Source organism: Pleurodeles waltl, chromosome 8 (assembly GCF_031143425.1).
Source record: "Pleurodeles waltl isolate 20211129_DDA chromosome 8, aPleWal1.hap1.20221129, whole genome shotgun sequence".
Lineage (NCBI taxonomy): Eukaryota > Metazoa > Chordata > Amphibia > Caudata > Salamandridae > Pleurodeles > Pleurodeles waltl.
In genome coordinates, this window is record NC_090447.1 from 1,414,003,728 (window position 1) to 1,414,028,358 (window position 24,631).

Sequence of the window (24,631 nt, forward strand, 5' to 3'; positions counted from 1 at the left end):
AGCAAAGAAGAAAAAATGTCGGTAATAGAATACAGAGGGATGATTTCCTTAAGTAAAGTATAAGACAATAAAAACAATGTCATTAAACATTTTCATACTAAACTTGTTGAGTACGGAAGCCTAATGAGGCCTGGGCTCCTTCTCAGGCAGGGGAAACAAAGCAATGACGGACTTGCCTGAAACCAGGGGTTAATGCCACTATGTGGTAATTCCGATACCACGTTCAGAGAATACCACCTCAGAATGTAGAGTACACTGAACTGAAAGTGCAAGAAAATGTGATAAATTAAGTAGCACAGCGGGTAATACTACATATTTATCACACATTTAGGGCCCACCTACAAGTTGCACAGTGCAGGAGTGCTAAAGTCATTGGGGCCAGAACCACAGATTTAGGTCGATATTTCAACGTGTGCAATACACTCACGGGATTTTCGGCCAAATGTACAAAGCATTTTTCCAGTTGCAAAGGGCCCAATTCACAGAATCGAGCTGTGTGCAACCAGAAAAAGGCTTTTTCAAATGTACAAAATGAGACTCCATAACTTGTAACTGAAACACATTTTGCATTTGCAATAAGGAAGTTGGAAGGGGCGTGTATAGGGCATCCCTTCCAAATACCGAATCAGTATGTAGGGTGTTACTGTTCTGAGACCAAATTCCAATCACAAAACAGTAATACTTTACAACTAGTTAAAAACTGGTGGTAACCCATTCCTAAAGTGGAAGGGGTCCCCTCTAAGAATGTAAAGACATCTTTTTTTAAAGCTGGCAGTGGTTTCACGGGCCACTGCCTACTCTTAAAAAATGTACTTCAAGGTTTCATTTTTTTCTTTTTAAACACATCCCATTTTCCTTAGGCCTGGGTCGAACTCCCAGAGTTTCACTCTGTGGAATTACATAAAAACTCAGTGAGATTCTGCAGGGCTCCACAAGCGGGCAGAATTTGGGCATGTTGGGTTGCTTGCGTTGATTTTTAGCACCGGGGCTTCTTCTGCGCTGTAAAATCAGCACAAACAGCACCATGGGGTGCGCTAAAGGCTGCTGCTTCTTTCTGCCACTTGAGTAGATTATCTACGCAAACAGAAGCATTCTCACTGTGCATGGTCGCAACCTGCTGCTACTGCCGGCGTTAAGAATTCTGGCCGAGAGGCATTCTAGCACCCAAAAACGTGCTACATTAAAACAAAAAAAATAGATTGCTTTACTAAAAAGCAATCACAGACATGGTAGTCTGCTGACCTCAGAAGGCCACCATTACTGTGATGACTGTGATTCCTAATGGGTTGCAAACTGCGACTTGTGTCATTAATATTTTTGAGGTAGGTTGATCTGCGACCCACAAGGAATCCCTAAATGCAACTCAGTGAGTTTCACATATTAGGAATACTGATTTCCTAATTGCGATTCAGAGAAAATCACATTTAGGAAATTGGTATTCCTAATGTTTGTACATCTGGGACTTTGTCCCGGGAAGGGGAATAGTTTGTAGGCTCAGTTTTACATGGTCCTTTTTTGCCTGCAGATTACCCTTCCAAGCATAATACAACTCCCATATATCACTGCTTTGTGACAGGGGTAAATAAAAGAGGGCCACAGGAAGAACACTAGGAAAGGTCCGTCCTGTTGTGCCCACAGCCTTTGCCATATGATTTTACTTGTTAGATATTCCAGATGGTAAAATTCCAGATTTAGGGCCTTATTTAGAGTTTGGCAGACAGAATACTCCATCACAAACATTGGATATAATCTGTAAAGTAAGGTGAGTATTTCCTAGAATGAACAAATCCATGGAGACTTCAAAGGAGCGGAGTTTAATCCTCAACAAATTACATGCAAGTTGGATGCAACAAATGAATGCTAAACAATCTTTCTCACCTTCTACATACCTCAAATTCTCTCCCTGCTCTCCCGCTCAGTCAAAACACAAAATAGTAACAGAACGCAATAGCCAGTAAAATAAAGAGAATTATTTAATAGGTGCATCTTATCGTGACAGCACGAGCACAATGTAACAGCGCTGCTGAACATGCGCTGACCACCAAAAGATGCATATTATTACACAAGCGCAAAAACACATGCTTTCTCATAACAAGTGAATATGTAACACAATTCACTTATAATACAGCTGACGGGATATCTGTCATGTCTACGATGGAGAAACAAGTCTGACATAAATTCAGGTAAACTCAGGTTCAGGCAGAACAGTATCTCACCCAGGTATACTGCTCCCTCAGACTCATAATCAGATGCTTAGAATTAACTCTGGATGGTGCAATGTGTGGTAAAAGTCATGTGTTACGTACAGCAGTAGTCAAATTGAAATCAATTCTTGGGCCCAATTGTTTGATTTGCACCTTTACCAGTTGTAATTTTAATAATAGTAATTGGTTATGACCCACTTTTTGTGGATAGTAAGTTTTCAATGTATTATTGATCACTAAGTCCAGATCAGGATTCCTAATGAGTGGCATTTTCCACAGGTGGGTTTCTGCAGGTGGCATTACTGCCTCAGGATTGTATATACTAGTAAATTGTGGCCATTGTATTCGCCTGTTCTTCAAGATAAAGCACACACCTAAATGGCTGTCTTGCTGGTTTTTTGAAGGTTCAATGTTTTGCTTCTTAGAGGCTGGTCGTTAGCACACAGACTGTTATTTCAAGTAGCTTTGAAGTACTATGCAGTATGAACGTTTAAGCTCGTACACCCTGGCACTGTAACACTCTTGATTAAATCCAAAGAGAAATATATATCAGAAAATGCATTGGGTGAGACATGGCGAAATGTATCGCCACAAAAATAACTATAATGGTTGTCGTACTTTGGGACATAAGAATAAGGGCTATCGAAATCACCAGTTCAATGGTGATGTAGCAGCGGTACTGTGAAATGTACAGCTACAGGGTTCACTGTTCAGAGGGGGGGGGGGGCGAAAGAGACAAAGGACTTTTAAAACCAAGATGACACCTTAAAGACATTGATGCTTGTTTATTTTTTCATACAACACAGGTTTTTGAACATGTCACCGTCCTTGGAAAGCACGCTTTCATTTTATGACCTATATCTACGCAGGGGAGATTAACTTGTATCCTTCCTCGTCACTTCCTGAGGGAACTGACAGAGCATTTAATCATGCAGTGCATACACATCATCTGCATATAAAACGCTGTCACACAACGCACCTTAAAAGTTTATTAACGAGGAGCCTGTGCTTGGTTTTAGAAGTTCAAAGTACAGCAACAAACATTGGGGATTAGGAACGAAGCGTGTCTATGAGAAGGCTCAACAATAAAAGTTTCCTGAGTTTCTGCTCATAGATTCTAGTGCAAACCTGCACATGAAGGCTCTGAATAAATTATCTAATTGTTGCCACCTTGCACTCTGGTGCACAGGCACACTGCATTAACATCACTTAGGCACCATTACACAGGGTCGAGTCTCACTACTGCAGTCCTTGAGGCCTGGCTCCATGGCACATTTTCAGGCTAACCAATGTCTAGGGAGATGTTTCACATGAAGATTAATGGTACATAAATGTACCATAAGTGGCCATCCTGAGAGCCTGGCCTGGCTGTCATGGCCCACGGTTGGAGATTCCCACACTAATACATTGTAACTAGAGGAGAGGTAAATGACAATGTGTCCACCCCTGCAAATAACCCTAAGCAAGTCACCTAGGCCCATATTTATACTCTTTGACGCAAATCAGTGCTTGGGCAGATTTGCGTCAATAAGTTTACCGCCGGCTAACGCCATTCCAACGCACCAGCAGGGCGCCTTATTTATGGAATGACGTTAGCTGGCGCTGCAGCCTGGTTAGCGTAAAAATTAATGACTCTAACCGGGCAGTGGAGGCGTAGGGAAGAATGGGGGTTGTGCGTCAAAAAGAATGGTGCAAGTCAGGTTAGAGTCAAAAATATTGACTCTAACCTGACTAGAGGCATTTTTTGACGCACAACCCCCATGGAAATGACTCCTGTCTTAGCAAAGACAGGAGTCATGCCCCCCTGCCCAGTGCCCATGCCCAGGGGACTTCTGTCCCCTGGGCATGGCCATTGGGCACAATGGCATGTAGGGGGACCCAAGTTAGGCCCCCATGCCACTTTAAAGAATAAAAAAAATACTTACCTCTACTTACCGTAGATTGGTCTCCCTATCCATGGGTGTCCACCAGGGGTGGGCGAGGGTGGCAGGGGGTGTCCCTGGGGTCAGGGAAGGGCACCTGTGGACTGCTTCCATGGTAGGAGACCATGGAAATGAGCACACAGGTCCCTTAATGCCTGCCCTCACCCAGGCGTTAAAAAATGACTCCAAACTGGGTTAGAGTCATTTTTAAGGCCCTCCCCCTCCCGTGCGTCATTTTTGCATGGGAGTATAAACAAGGCGCAAAGGCCTTAGAGAAATCGTTTGCCCTGGAACGCCTTCCTTGCATCTCATTAACGCAAGGTAAGTTTCCACGGTAAAAAAATTACTCAAACTCCATAAATTTGAAGCTAGACGGGTCTAGCGCCAAAGTATAAATATGGAGTTAGGTTTGCGCCGCATTTACGTAAAAAAAAATTATGCAAATCCAGCTCAAACAGAGTATAAATATGACCCCTAATTTTCACATAGTTTTCTTATTTACATTGTGGTTTTCTCAAGGTGCAACTAACTCGTAGTGTCTAATGACATAATTGTCCTGTTCATGGATTGAAGAGATTTCTGAAAAGAGATCCATTGTAGAGTAAGAACTGTTGTTGATCCGCATATGTTGAATTTAAAGTAAGATCTATGTGATAAAGTAAGGTACAGCCTGTTTGTTTTCTGTGACCCCTGACACTAGGATCTACGGTCGTAAAAAATTAAATAGAACATAGTGGGTCCAATCTAATGTTATGGGATCTCCAATGTCAAGAAATACGACTCTTTTGAGAATTAAGGCCCAAGTTATAATTTGGCTGGTAATCTCGATTGAGATGCAAATAAAAGGATTACAGTAAGAGGTATTTCCACAGATTTTCACGATAAACATTTATCCAGGTAACATCCTGCAAAATAGGGATGAAAAACAGTATTGCATTGGACCCCATCATACTGAAATGCAAAACTCGGAATAGGGAGGTGAAAATACCTCACCGGGCAAATACCGTACCTTGAAGTATTGGTATTTCCTGAAAACAAAACAACAGACAACTGTGTATAAAGCAATACAATCTAAGGAGATTCCTCATAAAAGTGATGGAAAAAATATCAGCTGCTGTAACCACAGGACTTGTAATATGTAACTTTTTCATCATTAAATGCTTGACCTGCACTTTAAATACACATGCGCCTAAACTGGTTCAACAAGGTACATTATTAATGGACTTTTCGAGCCTTGGATCAATGAGCATATATGAATTTGTAGATTTTACTTGGCGGTAGACTGGATGCTATCTATAAGCACAGAATCAGACATGGATTAATATTTCTACCTCATAAGTCTAGTGTGTGAGGCTTACTGTAATGTCTCATTTTAATGCCTTAAGCCTTGGTGTTTTACTGATTGGAGGATTATACATACGTAGGGCAAGAAATTAACTGTACATAATATCAGCAGGCAAATTGTGAGGCATTGTGGAAGATTAGCAGGTAAACCGGGCCCGGAGAAAGAGAATGTAGAGATTTTGTCGTCTCTGTTGACATGTGTATTTTGCAGCATGAGAAAGTAAATCTGTACCAGTTCCGAGCTGTCATGGCTTTTGACTTTTGAATAGAGGGTGGAACTCCTTTTAAATGCTCTCATCCTGTAAGACAAGGCACTTCTAAAGTTAAAAGTTATATAACATTCTGTCGTTGGCAAACGCAGCATCTCCAATTGAAATATTTGCATTTACAGTTCTTTCTTTTGAGGTTGTAGGGCAGAACCAACATATGTAATTAGCCGTTTGTTAATACTGATCATTTCCTAATATAAAACACAAGTGCCTATCTCTCTTTCACGGATATGACATGTCTATGCGATGGAAGTTTAAGATTTCCATAACTTCTATTTTTCCCATCATGTCATCATGAGTGCAGTCTCTGCATTTTCTGAAAATCCACAAAAATAAGAAAAGGATACCTTGTAAATTGAGGTGTTCTGTGCACTTTTCCACACTTACTGCACTGCTTACAAATGGCTAATGTATATGGATTTTTGGTAAACACGTCGCAATTGTTTGTAACTACCCACAAAAATAAGAATCTGTGAGTGTTCACCTCATTTGTATACCCCACTTCCTTGACACTCTCATAGGCATCACAACTTCAAAAGAAGACATGCCGCCACTCAAAATGACGCTCATCCCTTTGTGAATTAGAATCATACATTGAGTGCAGAGTAGAACTCTTTCCTGCATGTAATTTTGACTATGGATATTTAAATATTTAATCCCAGATTTAAGAAAAGTGGTGCTTCACACTGTGAAACGCCACTTTTCTTGCCCCCCCCAACTCCACCATGTGTGCGCTGTATTTAAGATACAGCGCACCATGGCGGTATTAGGAACAATAGCTTCAAAATGTTTTATGCTATTGTGTCGCTTTGCTCCGCTAACTTCAAAGATTGTGACACTAGTGGAGCAAAGTGCAAGGAGGCCCATTGATTCCAATGGGTGCGTCCTTTAAACACCTGCTTCCAGCAGGCATTAAAAATGACGCCAAAAATGGCACAATGAAATCTTGTAGATTTCATTGCGCCATTTATGCGGGCCTCCTGGCGCCGGAACGCCCCCTTTGCATACATTATGCATGGCGCGTTCATAATGTGGTGCAAAGGTTCGGAAAGTAGCACAATGCATGCATTGCGCCACTTTGGAGATATGGCACAGCGTTTTTGGCACTGTAATGCCACATTAGCCTTGCAAAAATGGTGCTAATGTGGCTTTAGATTGTGCAAGGCCATCCTCAAATTTGGGCCTAAAAACCATATGTAAAAGAGGGTGGCCACAACAAAGGGGATGTTCTGTCTACCCTACCCTATGTCCCCCCCACCATCTACAGCGTGGGGGAAATAAGTGTTTCCAGTGGTGGAGTTACCACAAGCTCTGTTGTCGGAAACTCCTTTTTGGAGGGCCCGCACTAGTAGAAATGGCACAGGAGGAGCCTCCTGATTTGACTAAACAAGGGAAGCGGAATAATTGTCAAAGAGCGCAGGCCTCATAGCAGTGGCGGGCGGAAGCTTTAGGAGGGAGGGGGGTGGGTGGGATACACACACACACACTCATTGTTTCACACACAGACACGCACGCACACACGCAAATCCATTAACAACACTCATACCATTCAAACATGCACGCACGCACCAAACATTCATTTTAAAAGATCGCACACACTCATTCTTTCACGCACGCACGCACGCACATCCATTAACAACACTCATAACACTCAAACATGCACGCGCGCACCAAACATTCAATTTAAAACATCACACACATACACACACACACTTACCTTCAGCCTCCAGGTCCCAGGAGGGTTGGGACTGCTGCCTTCCCTCATTGGCTGACCTTAGGTGAACCGCAGAGTGGGATGGGGTCAGTGAGACTGCTGACCCCACTCTGTGACGAGGTGTCACTGATTGACACTCACCCTGGGCACTTCAGAGCTTAAACCTGAAGCGCCCAGGGAGAGTGTCAATTGGTGACGCTTTCCTCGTCACCCAGGGGAGGGCCTTGAGGCACCTTTGCTGAGCCGAGGAGGTCACACCCATAGGAGCTGTGACCTCCTCAGCCCAGCAAAGTTGAGCTCAGGCAGCCGGGAGTGTGCGCAAATCGCGCATGTCTGCTCCTGGCTCCCTGAGCTGAACATGGAGATTGTCTGTCAGGCCGACCTTTGTTCAGCCTGACAGACACACTTCATGAGGGGCAAAAGGTGGGGGGGCGTGGCCCCTCCGCCCTAAAGGACGGGCCGCCACTGCCTCATAGACTTAACAGGCCGTGGAGAAGCTGACCTTAATACACCAGGGGACCGAGGCCAGAGCCGTATGCTCACACAGGAAGTAAGTAAGCATTCAAGGGCCCTGGACTCTCTCTACTCCCCTGCTTACCAAGCGAGGGTTTAAGCATTCGAGGAAGAAGGGCACTTGGCACCAGGAAGTCCGTCAGTCTGGGAGAAAGGGTACAAATTAGTGATCACCTAACTAACCAGCAACATTTGAAGCAGTAAATGAGGATACATGTCTGGGCCAGGCATGAGGTCAAAAGGCCTTGTATTCACAGCCCAGGCACTCAATGCAAAAAAAAGCTGTGGTTGAAAGCTGAAGAAGGCATTATACTGAGATGAAGTTGGGAGGATCAGCACAACACCGCAGAGCAAGAGGATCAGAATCCATAATCCCCAAGGACATAGAAAGGGGAGCAACAGCGACTGCAACTCTTCCACTGCCACAATGGGCTCCATAGATGGCCCCCCACAGAACATGGTAACAGCTGACTCATGCTCCACGGGGTACAGGAGCACATGACGAGATAAAGGGCAAGCAAAGCAAGAGAAAGAACATGCAGGGCTTAATACCAACCCCTCAGCCCACAGCTCGATTGCAATAGGAAGTTCTGCAAGGAGGTGCACTGTGAGATGCAAGAGCAGGACCCAATGAGAAGATTCCCCCCACCAACAGCTGGATTACAAGGAAGTCTGAGGGGCACAATTGCAGGCCAAAGCAATAATGCAGAGGAGCTAACCAAAGAAGCTGGAGCCTGTGATGAGGACATGCAGTCGTTGATCAGAGCAGAAGCAGGCACCCCCGGCAAGATTGGTTATTGGTTTATGAATGAATGATTTTGTAGAGCACGCTGCTACTCCTTGGAGCCTCCCAGCACTAAGGAGAACATAGTACCAAACTGGCTAGGTGTTAGGTTTGACCAAACAGCTAAGTTTTCAATTTTGTTCAGAACAGCAACTCTACATTCAGTGTATAAAGGTCAGCTAGGAGACTGTTCCATGCCCTAGATGCCAAAAAACAAGGAGGAGCAACCACTGCTCCGAGACTGTCGAATTTTGAGAACCACAGCCAAAGCAGCATGAGAAGAATGGAGGACTCTAGGTGGCGGCAGAAATGAATCTATCCACCACATAACGAAGACCAGAGGAATGCAAGGCCCTCTGAGTCAAAAGCAAGGTCCTAAAGAGAAACCTCTTATGGATTAGCAGCCAATGAAGAGATTTGAGGTGGAATGAATTCAAGACTTGCTGGGGCAGTTTCAAAACCAGATGTGCAACTGCATTCTGGAACACCGGCAGAGTCTGACAACATGCTCCAGAAGGCCTAAATATATATAATACATTGGCATAGCCCAATCTAGAAGTAATGGGTGTGTATACCACAATTTTTCACAAGTGCAGGGGAAGAAGTTATATAAACTTCTTTACAGGATCCTACCACGGAGGAAACCTGAGGATGTAAAGAGAGCAGGGAGTCAACTTGACACCCAGATTCTTAACAGCAGAAATGGACCACCGGAGGGGCAGCAGGCCAGCATTCCACCTACAAATAAGTATAGGCATTACCAATCAGCAGGATTTCCATCTGCTCAGAATTACACTTCAAGTGACTGTCCAATATCCAATCCAAAACCGCTGAAAGGCTTTGATGACTTTGTGTATGGAAGGCGAGTCCTGCTGAAAAGAGAGGAGCAACTTGGTGTCATCAGCTTAGGAAACCACTTTAAAACCGAATGGATGAACAAAAAAAGATAGAAGGGACATATGGACATTAAACAAAGTGGTACCTAAAGAAGACACCTGAGGCATCTCTGAGGCTTTGTCCATGAGGTTAAAGAAAACAGGTCCAGCACTTTCCTAGACAAAAGTGCCAGGGGACAATAACTCAATAATTCATGGCAGAAAGTAGCCCCCATCAAATTGCAGCAAGCCAAAGGGGGACCGTCACTGTGGCGCAGAAGGATGATCAACAGATAAAGAGGCAGAGGGAACCCATCACAGCTAACCCAAGGAAGAAGCGTATACAGCAGGTGAAGGAAGGTGCAAGCCAGTGGTCTGTAGCCAACACGGTGATGGCTAGAGGTTGCACTACATTCAATGTGCAGCTGCTAACAGCAAAAGATGAGAGATAACAAGCATACAGTAGCATGGGGGATGCAATGCTCACCCCATGCAAGTGAGCCAGCAGCCGAGCCCATAACTGAGAGCAGCACCTGGCAAACCTCCCATGATTGCCAGAGTAACTTGTTTAGCAAGTCCAATACCGCTGTCAATTAGGGAGGGATATGGCAAAAATAATTTATTTAAATATTCACGCTTCTGGAAATCCAGCATGCAGGATGAGAATAACTGAACCAAGACAAAAAAAAGAGGAGGACAGGAAGAAAAGGCATAGGGTGCTAAAAAAAAAGATTATACAAAAATGGCTAGATACTTTCAGGATGATGGCTTGGGTAATATTAGAGAAGTTCCAACAACAAAGTACCTCAATGCTATGGCTGTATACAAATAAGAAACATAAGGCCCAGAAGATGTTTTAGGGTGATGCATGGCTACAATATGATCAGGAGTTTAGGATCAAAATGCATAATATCCTAGGAATGAATGGAAACACCAGGGTATAGGGGGCTACACACACAAGATGTTAGCTGCCAGGGAAAGGGTGATTAAGGTAGAACATCCATTTTGGTACACATCCGGCAAGCTGAGGTCAGACAAGCCACATCAGGAGATACACACTGTTACAATGGGGCCAAACCAGCTAGAGGAGCCTCTGCAATTTACGGGAAATTCAAGAAATGGGGCAGATCATGTAAGTTTAGGCAAGTCCTTAAAATGTAGAGGAAGGCACCCAGCCAGCGAGTGCAGAAAGGGCAATGGTGAAAGCAAAAAGACACCACAAAAAATTGTAATGAAGCCATACTATTTTGGGTACTGCTCCACTCGGGGGAGACATAAGGACAGATTAAAGAAAGACATGGGGAAGTAGGGAATCAAAGAAAGGAGTGTTGCATTGATGCAACACCTATTAAATTGCCCCCCTTCAAGGAGCTACTCAATGAATATCACAGGCCAGAAAAGCCTCACTTCTTGATGGCTAGTGTTGAGAAAAGATCCACGATCCCTTACTTTGGACCATAGGTAGGCACAATTATCAGGAACCTGTAATCAGTAAATGAACATGCAAGGGTTGTGGAGCAAAACCTAGCACCTGCGTTTAGGCTGCATTGAAGGCCCTTCCAGTCAGCCACCACTTCCAGGTTCCATCATATCTCCACTAGGGAGTTTCCCAAAGGAAGAACTAGAGCAGTTTAAGGGACTCTGTCAATGACTGGTTAGACCATGAGCAATGCTCGGTCACCTATTCCATTTTTGATGAAGCCTTTAACTGCTAAAGAACAAGGAGGGTGCAGTAATGGCAAAAGCAGACATTGAGTCTGCCTTCCGACTTCTACCCATCACCCGGAGACATTTCATCTGCGAGGTTTCCAATTCCAGGAGAAGCAATATTACGATAAGGGTCTGCCAATGGGTGCTCCATCACATGCTCCTTCTTCAAGACAATAAGTACATTTTTGGAAATGGGCATTGAACAAACAGCACCCAAGGGGGCAAGTTCCATTATATAGATTACTTCCTTTTTGTAGGGGTGCAAACATTCACCAGTGCAAGGGACTGCTCAGTTCTTTTTTGCAACTCAGAGACACACCTTGGATGCCACTTGCTAAGACAAGATGGTGGGTCCGCCATAAAAACGATCATTCTCAGGCTTGAACGATGCTTGAATCAAAGTGTCAATAGGTTGCCTCAGGGAATAGTAGTGGAATTGAAGCAAGTGGCTGAGAGCCTAGCTGCTAAGATGAAAGAAGCTCTAGGAGAGATTCAAGACCTTCTAGGTAAACTTAACTGGGAAGAGTGATACTGCTGGGCTGGGCCTTCTGAAGGAGGTTGGAAAGAGTGACAGCCATGCTTTGTGTGAAATATCACCATGTTAGACTGACAGCAGTGGTAAAGCATGAAGTGCAGATGTGGAAGTTTTTCCTGTTAAGGTTTCAATGGGACATTGATCTGAAGGTAGCCCTGGGTCTCGACTGAACAGCTAGAATTGCTTATGAACACAGCAGGCAGCAAGTGTTTTGATGCAGGGATAAGTAATTCATGGTAACAGGCCTAAAACAAGTAAATTCAGTCTTAAGCATATGTTAACAACCACATTTACCTTTTCAAACAGAACTCTATATTTCGGACACCATTGAATTCACCACTAAATAAGGGAGGAAAACTTGTCTTGATAGTTGCTCATTCTGTTTGCGTTTACAACTAGTTTTTAAAAAAGAGACATCCAAACGCAGTAAATTTTTTACAAAATGCAATTCGACCACCTCAAAATTGAAGATGCAATTAAACGTACAAATAGCAGAAGAGACTCCGTATCTGTGATGGCAGGAGGTGAGGCGGTTACTCGAGGAACTTCTTAAACAATCTCACTTTTCTTTTCAGCTTTTTAACTTTGTTTTCAGGTTACAGAGTAATAGGTACGGAAATTATTACAGCACCAGTTGGTATTCCATATTCGATGATCTACAAAGCTACCACTCCATGCAAATTGTAGTAAATCCCCACTTACTTTACTCTCAGTACTAAATTCATCAAACTTACTCCACATATGATCAAATTCTCTACAGATCAATTTCTCTTAGCATATAGCAATTCTAAATTTTGAGAGACATGCTGACTTTCCAATTTACAAAAGCAAGTAATCAGATGGTGGCTACAAGCACATCTATAAATCTATTTCGGTAGCCCTCCCTCCAAACCTTCTATCTGAAGCCTAGAACCCAACCTGAAGCCTAGACCAGACATTTCTGGGTATCTTCGCTGTGAATATGGTGAAAAAGTAATTCTCACGTTGGTCATTACAATAAATTAGATTGGAAAGCCATTCTCTCATAGCTGGTGAGCAACGTGTGCCCCACACACATGCAACCTGACATATAGCTAGTAACATTGCTACAGATGAGAAGAGCCGCACATGACATGCATACCAGCCATCCAGACCAGAAGAGCAAGCATTGGTGATATCAAGTAGGCAAACTGCCTAAAAGACCTCTTGCCAGTATTTAATAATTGAGGGGTCCTTAAGCAAGGTGCAAACAATCAGCGCCTACGGCACGCCATCTTTTACAATATGCTTCCTCCGCACGTCCGTGTTTTTTTAGTTTGAAACGAGCGCTGAAGAGTTGGTGTAGAAGTTTGAAGCGTATTAGTCGTAATCTTCCTTTCGGTGCGAGTGTCTCCGTCTGGGGCAAAAATAGCTCCAATATTTATCTAATACGCCTTGTTGGAGGTCATTTCGCTTCATGTCTTAGCGCCCAGCATGCTATATTTGCCATCAATCATACTTCCTTGTGACTGGAGCTCTCCCTTTGCTCGAGCAGATGTTACCATGAGGTGAGTATGTGAAATCCCTTTTCGGATCTCTGTCCCAGCGAGAACCGTTTATCATTCACAGGGGAAGAATACCCTTACACCTCAGTTCCCCCTACCCGATTTTGATCACTTTGGTGACTTTTTGTTCCTTAGATTCTATTTTTTATTGTATGGGAACTTTATCGAGCTGTTTATCTAACTTTAAAATTGTTGGTACTTCTTGAACCGAACATGCATTTCTCTGGGAAATTGCCGCTTGCTTGGGCCATTGCTAACAAGGGCCGAACAGAGATTTTCTTAGAAGTGTGTTGTGACCTAATCAGACTGTGTTTATTGTGTTAGTAAGGGTGCTCCCTCACAAAATAATAGCCCAGTTTTTTACAACTTTGTGTATCAAACGCCATGTCCAGCTGCACCATAAATAAAACATACAGGCACTGACAGCAACGCCTGTGCAAATAGCAATGTGAATCACTGGACAAAACAAAACTCAGGACACTATCCCTAAAGGACCAACTGAGGAAAGATCAATGCAATATGAGGCTGCACAAACCTTCAATTCTGTATGTGCTTTGCATGGTCAATTTTTCCAAACCTCTAAGGACAATGACAATTTGGATCCATATTTGGATCCATTTCTACTCAGCACCATTGTCAAATATTAATTTATTGCATGTTTCTACAGTACATGCACCTTTTCATTCAGTGGCCAGTGGCTTGTGGTTAGATTTCCTTTATTATTATACTCACACCAACACTAAAATACATTCTGAGCAAACATAAAATTCGTGTGTGCCACCTTCATTGAGCCTTATCTACACAGATATCATTGTTCATTTGAGCCTTATGTCCTGCCTTTCGTCGATAAAATGAAATCTTTTAGCAGGCACTAGAACTTGCCTGGTGCTGCAGCTCAGATAATGCTGTTTGTGTAGTTGTAATCTCTCTCAGAGGTATCAGGGGCTGCAGCTGTCCTTATGCTACTTGGCTAGCGTGGCAGGGTAGCACACTTCTCAAACAATGCTAAGTTTAATCAAGCAAGATTTTTTTATCTTTTCAAGAACTACAGGAGGCATAATGAAAATAAACATCATATATTTTTTGTCTATCCTATCTGAATAGTTCCTTAGCATTAGTTCATCTATGTGGACACAATTTAATTACCTGATCTGTTGATACAACTTCATGAGATACCAGGATTTGAACCTTTAACTTTCTGAGTGACAGTCCAGGGGCTTTACCAGTAGACCAGAGGTGACTCTGTTCTGCTGTGCATCAAAACATACCTATAGTATTCCAACCAAACATCTTGCTGGTGTGACAATTTGAAAGCATTGTATGGAGAGACCATTGAAATTACAACCTCTCCCTCTCTCCTCCATACCATTATTGCATGAAAGAGCAAGAGAAAGTGACAGGACTGCGGGGGAAACCCAAGGTGCTCACGGTTCTAACCGGCACCCAGGTCCTGCAGGAGCCGGTATTGCTGCTGCACACAGGGAGATTCTGCCAATAGCAGCTCTCTACGTGCGTGAGCAATGTTTTCATCTCTTTCCCTACACGCATGTTAGCGGGCAGGGAAAGAGATGAAATCTCTGCTTTCAGCAAGCGGAGCATTTTGACAGTTCCCGCTTGCTCAAACCGGTGTGTTTACTTTTGCTTGCGGCTTTTTGAAGTCCTCACAACACTACATGTACAAATTTGAATTTCCTTTAATATCTCAAAACTGCTGAACAGATTTATACCTAATAAGAAAAAGAGTGATCTGCAGGCCAAAAGCTACCTTTCTGCCAAATTTTGTGTAATTTTTTCCAGCCGTTCGGGCTGCAAGCATGTCTAGAGATACTATGGGAATTAGCATGGGAAATGCACTTTTTTTGACCCCCCTTTTCTCAGCCCCGCTTGACAAATCACCCCAAAACTTTCCAGGAGCGACACAACCCAACTCAACACTTTTTTGAAAAATTCTGTGAAGATTCGTCAAACTGCGCCAAAGATATATCCAAGTCAAAAAACGCTTATTGAGTGGAAACTAGGGCCCTCATTATGAGTCTGGTGGTCTGCGGGCAAGACCGCCATGGAAAATGCCACCACCATCCCACCAGTGTTGGTGAAACAGTGGCCGCCATATTACGAGTCACAATCACCGAGCCGACGAAACACAGCCAGAAATCCAACACCGCCAGTGCCACTAACAGCGAAAGAACGACTGTCCTCCTGCTGGGCCCGCCATGCGACACCATTCCGGGCGCCATATTATGAGTCACATTTCAGCAAAGCAGAACATGCACGGCGGGAAACCATTGGCGGTGCGCACCGTGGTGGTATAAAAAATCACCGCTAATAAGAGGCAACACCAGATTGGACAGGTCGAATATATCTCACCTGAAACACATACACACACTACACACACCTGTTCACTGCACCATAAGACACGCCCCCTTCACACACCCTCAAACTCTTACAAATACTACAACGTCCCAGCGATACACGACCCACGAACCACTGCACATTGAGCATTTATTTTACACGGTGCACACACCCCCACAACATGTCACGCCACAAGCACCCATGCTTCACCGACAATGAGTTGCAGGTCATGGTGGACAAGATCGTCAGAGTAGAGCCACAACTGATGGGAGCACAAGTCCAGCAAACATCTATGGCCAGGAAAACCGAGCTATGGCAGAGGATCATCAACAGGGTGAAAGCAGTCGGCAGCTACCCACGCACAAGGGAAGACATTAGAGAGAGGTGGAATGACCTCAGGGGGAAGGTTAATTCCATGGCGTCCAGGCATAACATCGCCCTCAACAAGACTGCCGGTGGACCCCCAACTCCTCCCCTTGACTTGACATACTGGGAGGAGAAGGTCTTGGACATCATGCATCCTGAGGGCCTGACTGGAATCATCAGAGGGATTGACTCTGGTAAGGAAGCAACACCTCCCACTGAGCACAAACCACTCCAGTTCTGCATGCCTCCCAAGCACCCACCGATCCCCATACTATCACAAACCACAAGACTGCACCCCACACTATCACCCCACCTTCCGACTCTGCATGCCACACCACTCCTCTCCCACCATCCACACACCCACCCCGCACAATGCATGCTAAACCTTCACAATCTCCTCAACTACCACTCCCACACTCCATCACTATGCACGCCGGATCTGAGTCACACTCACACCTCACAGTGGAGCAACTGCATGGACAATCATTCCATAGCCCACCGCCTCACTACCTATGGCAATTACAGCAATGTCACACAGCAAACCCACAAATACATATAAAATGAAAAGCATGGCCCAAAGCCCATTCACCATGCAGTGTCTGCATTGCTGCAAATGTCACAGCCATCCCTGGGTAACGAATCCACCCACTGCAAGCAGCACACCATGACACTATATATCTACGTACTAACTCTCACCCTTTTCATCCACAGCTTACCCTGCTATTGCCACCCAGCAGAGGATGACAGGGTCAGACAGCCATCCCCAGGATGAAGGCCCCAGTGGATGTCTGGGGGATGACAAATTGCCTAGGCCATCTGGGGCGACTGGCCAGTCCACTCTCAGGAGTCCCAACCTGGACACCCCAGACTCACCCTCCCGTGTGGCTGCAATACCTCAATTAGCCCCTCCACCCCAAACCTGTGCCTCAGGGACCATTCAATTAGAGGTGTGCCCCACAGTACAAGGGCCTGAGTCAAGGGCACCCTCCCCAGACAATGAAGGCCCTGGTGCTACTGGGAGTGGGCACACTGTGTCAGGGGCACAGGCACAGGGGGGCAGGGGTAGTAGGAGTGGATCGGTGGTCCAAGTGAGGGGGCAGCAGCAACTTCAGACTGGCCAGGAGCCCCTCACCCAAGTTCTGGGTGCATACCACCAAACCCAGGACACCATGGCCCAGATCCTCACTATCCTGCAGGAGACCCAAAGGGTTCAGAGGGAGAACCATAAAGAGGCCATGCAGCAGAGGCAGGCCCACAATGCCACCATGGCCTCCATAGCAGGGGTGCTGACAGAACTTACCACCATCCAGCGTCAGTCCACCTCCCATCAGAAGACTACTACCATTAGCCAGATCACATTTGAACCCTCCACATCAGCCTCAGTCAATGGTATGGATGCTCTGCCACAGGACACACAGGACACCATCACCCCTTCCTCTGTAACTGAGGAGCTCCCACACAAGCGAGGACGTCCAACCAGACATCCGGCCTCCACTGATGCCAAGACCACCACCAGGAAGTGAGCCACTTCAGAACATACCCCATTGTGCGTCACAGCGACACCCTGTTGACTGTCCACTGTCATAACTTCATTTTCACATGGCCATCACACTGGACTTTGACTCCCCACAGGTAGGCCAAGTACTCTGATGATCCCACTCACCATGACCCCACTCAACAGCCCTTGCACTTTTCATATAAAAATAAACACCTTTGAGCACAGTTACTGCCTACGTCTCTATCTACCATGATTTCAAAATAGACAGCCATGACATGTGTAACAGGCAGGCCATTGTCCTACCAATGTATGTGACGGTGCCAGAAGGGGGAGCAATCATTTTAAAGATCTGAACTACAGATAACAGCACCACATCTAAAGTTATGGGTTCACCCCAAACCCACATTGAACACACAACCCTGGTGGCAGCTGTGCACATGGCAGTCATTGCTACTGGTTGATTGGCTTTTACACATACCTGTATGTCAGTGAAAGTATTGTAGTATCAGCTCTGCTCTGAAATCAGCGATATCCTCGTCATCCACCTCCTCACCGCTCCCTATGTCCCCTTCATCAGCCACTGGCACAGCTGCACCCTCCTCAGCATCCAGTAATGGGATGTGACTACTGAGAGACAAATTGTGTAACATGCAGAACACTACAATGATCTGGCACACTTTCACTGGTCTGTGCAGTAGGGCCCCAGAATCTGGCTTTGAGCACTCCAAAGGTGCGTTCGATGACCTGTTGAGTCCTTCTATGGGCCTCATTGAAACGGTTTTCAGCTGCTGTAGTCGGATGCATGAGAGGTGTCAGTAGACATGACACTTGTGTGCACAGACGTAATAGGCATGTTGAAAACTCTAGGTAAATCAGGCAGGTGATGTACAGCGTTCTGTATATAGAGGCACACATATGACACAATACATACCAATGGGCCAGGCATGATCCCTTTGCAGTGGTGCCATCAGGTGGAGGATGCTGCTGTTCCGCAGAATGGGAACAGGACAGTCAATTGTGTGAGGAGGGTGTCCTACCCCTATATTCCCAGTTGTATGGGGCACAGGGCAGCAGGTGAGTCACTGTGATTTTACTGTCTGTGAGTGGTACAAATGTGTACAGGGGCCTTGGGACAAGGATGAGTGACTTGTGTAAGGACCTGTCTGAGGGCTGTGAGGACAACTGGAATGTTGAAATGTGCGTATGTTCATGAGATTTGTTGTGTTCAATGCAGTCCCTAAGATGCCACGCTACATGACTGTCTCCTTTTCTCTGTGTCATCCATGCAGGTGAGCGCCCATCAGAAGAAGGGGATTTGGCGTGCTATTGCCAACCAAGTGTGGATCCTGGGGTCCATGCCCAGTGAAGCAACCACTGCAGAAAGGGGTGGGAGGACCTGAGACGCTGGGCCAGGAAGACCGGTGAGGCCCAGCTGGGGACGTCCTTCCAATGAGGGAGAGGTGCTTGTCGGACCCTGACCCCCCCTTGTGTCCTGCATTTTGACGGTGGCGTACCCTGAGGTGGATGGGTGCTTGAGGCACCACAGCAGCCACAAGGGGGTGAGTTCACCTTCATACATAGGTTATGTGGTGAGTGATAGGTGCAGCCTGTGCAGTGTGTGAAGGCTGTGGAATGTGTGTCAGGTAGCTACTGTCAGACTAGGCTTGGGACACATTGAGTCCGGATGTGCTACATACATTTGTTAAAATGCCGTGCAGGATGTGAGTTGAGGTTAACTTAACTGCTAAGTAGTTTCGATGACATGGCAACTGTGTAGTAGATGAGCAGGGTATTTTATGTGTACAGGGTCCCTGCTTCTGGAGTTCACACGCATTGTAGTCCCAACTATTCAAACAGTGTGGCTGGGGCCCTATCCCTAAATGTTGTCTGCTGGCATGTGGTGTATGTGTAGTCTGCGAAGTCTGAGATTTCACATCACACAGCTATATGTGCATGGGTTATGTGGCTGTGCAAGTATGCCTCCAAACGCCCGTAGGTTATTTAGTTTAGTTCATGAGATCGTAAAGAGCCATGACCCAATGGGCTGGTTCAGCCATTTGTTGAGGGGATGGCTTTCATCCTGTACAGGACTGAATGTGTGTCAGCATGAGTGGAACACATGTGCATGACTGCTGTAGCACGCATGGTCGGTTATTGGAGTGGCATGTTTGAGTGAAGGCATGGCATGTAATGACATGGCATTAGTGTATGTTGTAGCGACTTGTGTGTGGCTGTTGTGTTGGCTTTGACCAATTGCTCCCTGTCTATCTCTCTCACACCCTGTCTCTCACTATCCCACCCTCCCTCCCTCTCCTGCTCTGTCTTTTTGTCCATCAGCATCATCTGACAAAGGAGAAGGAGCACCGACGACTGGGGAAGCTGCATCCCACTGGACCCAGGAGGCTGATACCAGCGGAGCCGAGGGGACCTGTGGGACAGAGGGCAAGGGGAGCACCACTCGGGAGACAGGAACAACTACCCCATCATCAGATTCTTCCTCCAATGGTGACTCCCAGTACTCGTAATATGGCGGTCTGTACTGCCAGGCCCGCGGCGGTGCGACCACTATCTCCACCGCGGTGGTCCACTGACCGCCAAACTCATAATAAGGGCCTAGGTCCTAACTATAACTACCTACTGGCGACCACCAGTAGGTTAGATATATATTATATCCTTGCCCTACTTGACATAAATCAGATTTCACCGCTGTATCACCATGGTCACAACTACGACTAACACCCCGTAGATGTTTGTAAATTACCTCATGCCCATCAACTCTTTGATTATGAGATTTGATGCCAGTGTCTCTGTGTTTATAGAATTTTTACAAAGGCTTTTATGTCCACTTTGTTCCCTCCTCAGTTTTTCCTTTCTCAGTCATCCTGGGGAAAAGCCCCTTGACTTCCATCACCTGTTGAATGTTTGTTCCTACTGCTCAAGAATTACTAAATTTACTCCAATGAATCACGACTCACTGGTCACTACCAGTCCCCTAAAGGGGATTATCAAGATCTCTCTTTTCCTTGCAAAGATAAGAAGGAAGTGATAATGTCCACTATAGCCTGCTCCTCACTCTGGTTCACTAGCCTAATTATAACTATGGGGCTTTTAAACTTTTTAAAATCGTTCGATCTGGAAGCCAATGTGATGGCCTTAAATGTGTAGGCATATGTTACCTTCTGGAAAGATGTACGATGTACCACTGTATTTTCAAATTTGCATTTTAATGAGTAGACTCAAATAGCCAGCATTGTCATAGTCGAGTCAAGAAGAAATTAAAGCCTGAAGTATGATTTTACAACAAGGAGATAAATCAATTCCTCATAGTCTAAATTTGCAATGTTGCATTAAAGAACAGTGTTCTCATCAATGACAACAACATGTTTCCTTGCCGGAGAGATCGTTGTGGCTAGGGGCCTCCAGTCTGGGGAGGCCACCAAGGGTTTGACCAGAGTGAGCTATTTTCACCAAAAATATTAACCCTGGTGTCACCGGTATTAAGTTTCAACTTACTCTCATGCACACATTTTTGATATTAGCATAACTGTAAAACTGATATCTTTGATTTCTGATAATTGGGGCTAAAGGAGACATGTATAAGTTGAAAATTATTGGCACCATTGAGGCAGAAGATGGTTTGCTGCCTGTTAGCTAACAATGATGCAACTGACTGAATGACAGAGCGACCTATTGCCATGTCCCTTATTCATTCCAGCCTGATGGAATAAGACGACTGCTGTAGAGAGGTTTAGTAGGACCAGTACCGTTGACTGTTGCACATCCAGATTGAGATGAATGTGCTGTGAAGCTGCTAAAGCATGGACTAGGTTCTGTGTCCATGTCCAAATCCAGCTTGTGATGGGCCATGCACATTAGGATGAGAGTACAGTTGGAGATTTGCCATGGCCTCAGTGATCTTAGAGACAAAGGGGAGGTAAGAAAGAAATGTGTAGTTACCAAAAACAGAGATACAAGTGTTGTGTTGTTTCAATAGCTTTTTATACTGTGGTCATTTCCCAAGAATCTGGGACATAGGAAGTGGATTTGGAGTTCTGACAAAGTTCAGCTACTATGGATTGTAAAGGTGGAAGAAAGTAATCTAACAATTGTCAAAATCATAATGAGATCCTCATCAAGAGATACGTTTTTACAGTGAAAACATCTGATGCTATAAACTTAACGAAGAAAAAAGGCATTTATGAGAAGAATAACCTGATTTGAGCTAAATATTGTTGGAGGGAGGCCCAAAGGAAGCTCCAGTAGTTTCAGTTGTGTTATAGAAAAAAGGGACAAGTACTCAGTTGGTACATCTTAAAATAGGACTGACAGATTTGCTGCATCGAGGATTAACTAATTTGCTAATGTATTGTTTAGAACCTTTTATAATACGATTTTAAGTATGATCTGAGTAGTCTTTGCAAATGACAGATTTATATGCAGTGCAGGCTTTAAATAAGTAGCTTTAGGGACTTCCAAATTTGCTCTGCGTCCCTACACAACGACATAAGATCTTGTAACCGTTCATTAAACCAGGGTGCATTTGTGCCCTGAAGATGGTGTTTCCACATGCCCCCAGGAGCAAAAGAGTCAATAGCAGTAGAGGAGCTAGGCATAGTGGTCAAAGTTTCAGACAAAATCAGAGCAGAAATTTCCTCTGGGGCCTGCAAGTATTATTATCTGCGGTGGCTCTCTTACAAGGATATTTAAGCAATAGGATGTGGAAAGGGTAATCACATGCTCTGACCAAGGAACAAACTTTATAGGCTTAACCAGAATCAGGAATGGAAATCTGTTGTGCCTACTGTTGCAATTGAGTAACCTCTCTGCCAAACTGAAGGTCCATCTGCCTGATTTACAGACGGGCAGACCTTAAGTATGTCAGCAACGGAGATTACGCCATCTCCATCGCTGACATACTCCTCTGACAGACTTATGGAGTAAGGGTAGTTTAGAGGTTGTGTGGTCTGGCCACCCACCCAATTTAGAGTTTTCACTGCCCCTTTCCACCCAGTAAAACCTAGCAGTAAGGAGCAGTGGAAACTGAAACATGATCCACACCACGGGTAACAACTCCTATTGTATCAGGTTCATTCGTTTTTGTATCTTCAGAAATAAAATCCTGCTTTGGGATTTTGTTTTTGAAAATACAAAAACATATTAAAACTTTCAACAGATGATACCATTATTTTGATACTTTGTCAGGAACAAATGTTGCAGCACTTCCTACCAATGTTAAATTAAGCTGGGCGGGGAGACATCTCTAAATCTGGCAGACAGAGGACCATCTGTATGGTGGGAATAAAGTAATCTGCCATACCGACCTAGGCAGTCAGGAGATCCCACACAAAAGTAAACAAATCATCATGACTGTCTCCCTTAAAGGGATCTTTACATGGACTCTCTCCGCTCCTTGGGCCATATTTACAAGAAGGTGGTGCATCACTAGTGATGCGCTACTTTTCTTGTGGCCCGTTGCGTCCCCAAACGCCACTGTGGTAGCGTCATATTTACAATATGGCACACCATGGCACATGTTAGGGTCAGTAGCCTCACTTTATTTTACACTGTTGTAACGATATAGTGGATTAGCGTTTAAAAAATGACACTAATCAGGTATAGTGTTAAGAGGCCCATTGAAATCAAAGGGAGCCTCATTTTAATTCCAAAATGACACTAGAAATGGCTCAGCGGTATCTTGTAGATTCCGTTGCTCCATGTTTAGCGACCCTCTAACAAGGAAACGCCCCCGTTGCATACATCATGCATATATTATGCATGATGTGGCGCAAAGGGTTTACAAGGTGGTGAAAACCTAGTTTGCGGCACCTTGTTAATATGGCGCTGCGGTACTGTCCCGTTTGCTTCACATTTGCGTCAAAGATTTTGCTGCAAATGTGGCACTAAGGGGCACAAGGGCCTTGTAAATCTGGCCCCTTGTTCTCTTGCCAGACACAGACACTCAGGTGGTCATTCTGACCCTGGCGGTCTTTGACCGCCAGGGCGGAGGACCGCGGGAGCACCGCCGACAGGCCGGCGGTGCTCCAATGGGGATTCCGACCGCGGCGGTAAAGCCGCGGTCGGACCGGCACCACTGGCGGGGTCCCGCCAGTGTACCGCGGCCCCATTGAATCCTCCGCGGCGGCGCAGCTTGCTGCACTGCCGCGAGGATTCCGACCCCCCCTACCGCCATCCAGATCCCGGCGGTCGGACCGCCGAGATCCGGATGGCGGTAGGGGGGGTCGCGGGGCCCCTGGGGGCCCCTGCAGTGCCCATGCCACTGGCATGGGCATTGCAGGGGCCCCCGTAAGAGGGCCCCTACAAGTATTTCACTGTCTGCTGCGCAGACAGTGAAATACGCGACGGGTGCAACTGCACCCGTCGCACAGCTTCCACTCCGCCGGCTCGATTCCGAGCCGGCTTCCTCGTGGAAGCCTCTTTCCCGCTGGGCTGGCTGGCGGTCTGAAGGCGACCGCCCGCCAGCCCAGCGGGAAAGTCAGAATTACCGCCGCGGTCTTTCGACCGCGGAACGGTAACCTGACGGCGGGACTTTGGCGGGCGGCCTCCGCCGCCCGCCAAGGTCAGAATGAGGGCCTCAGTTTTCCACACCACTGCAGTTTTGAACAAACTCGTCTAAAATGCTTTGCTGTTGTCGTCCTCCGTTTTGCTATGGGCTCTGAAGTTGAGTGGTTGTGTTGTTTTCCCTTTCTCCTTGTGTAAGTACCTTCATTTCAAATGATCCACTGTCCTCATTTCTCTGTTTTGACTTTCCTGTGCTTTTATTGGGTCTGCAACTGTTGGCAGTAGTGCCTGTTGCTTTTTTTACCGCTCTGTAGGCCCTCACGGAAACTTTTCCAAGCTTTCAATGAACTATGGATATCTTCAATTTTATGAGCAACATGTATCTCTTAAATTATAGGTCTTGTGTGCACACCAAAGTCTGAGTTTATGGCATACTTTATCTTTGTTTGGCTGTCTCATTTCTAAAAGTATTCTCAAGATGCTACTTAATAGCGGTTGAAGAG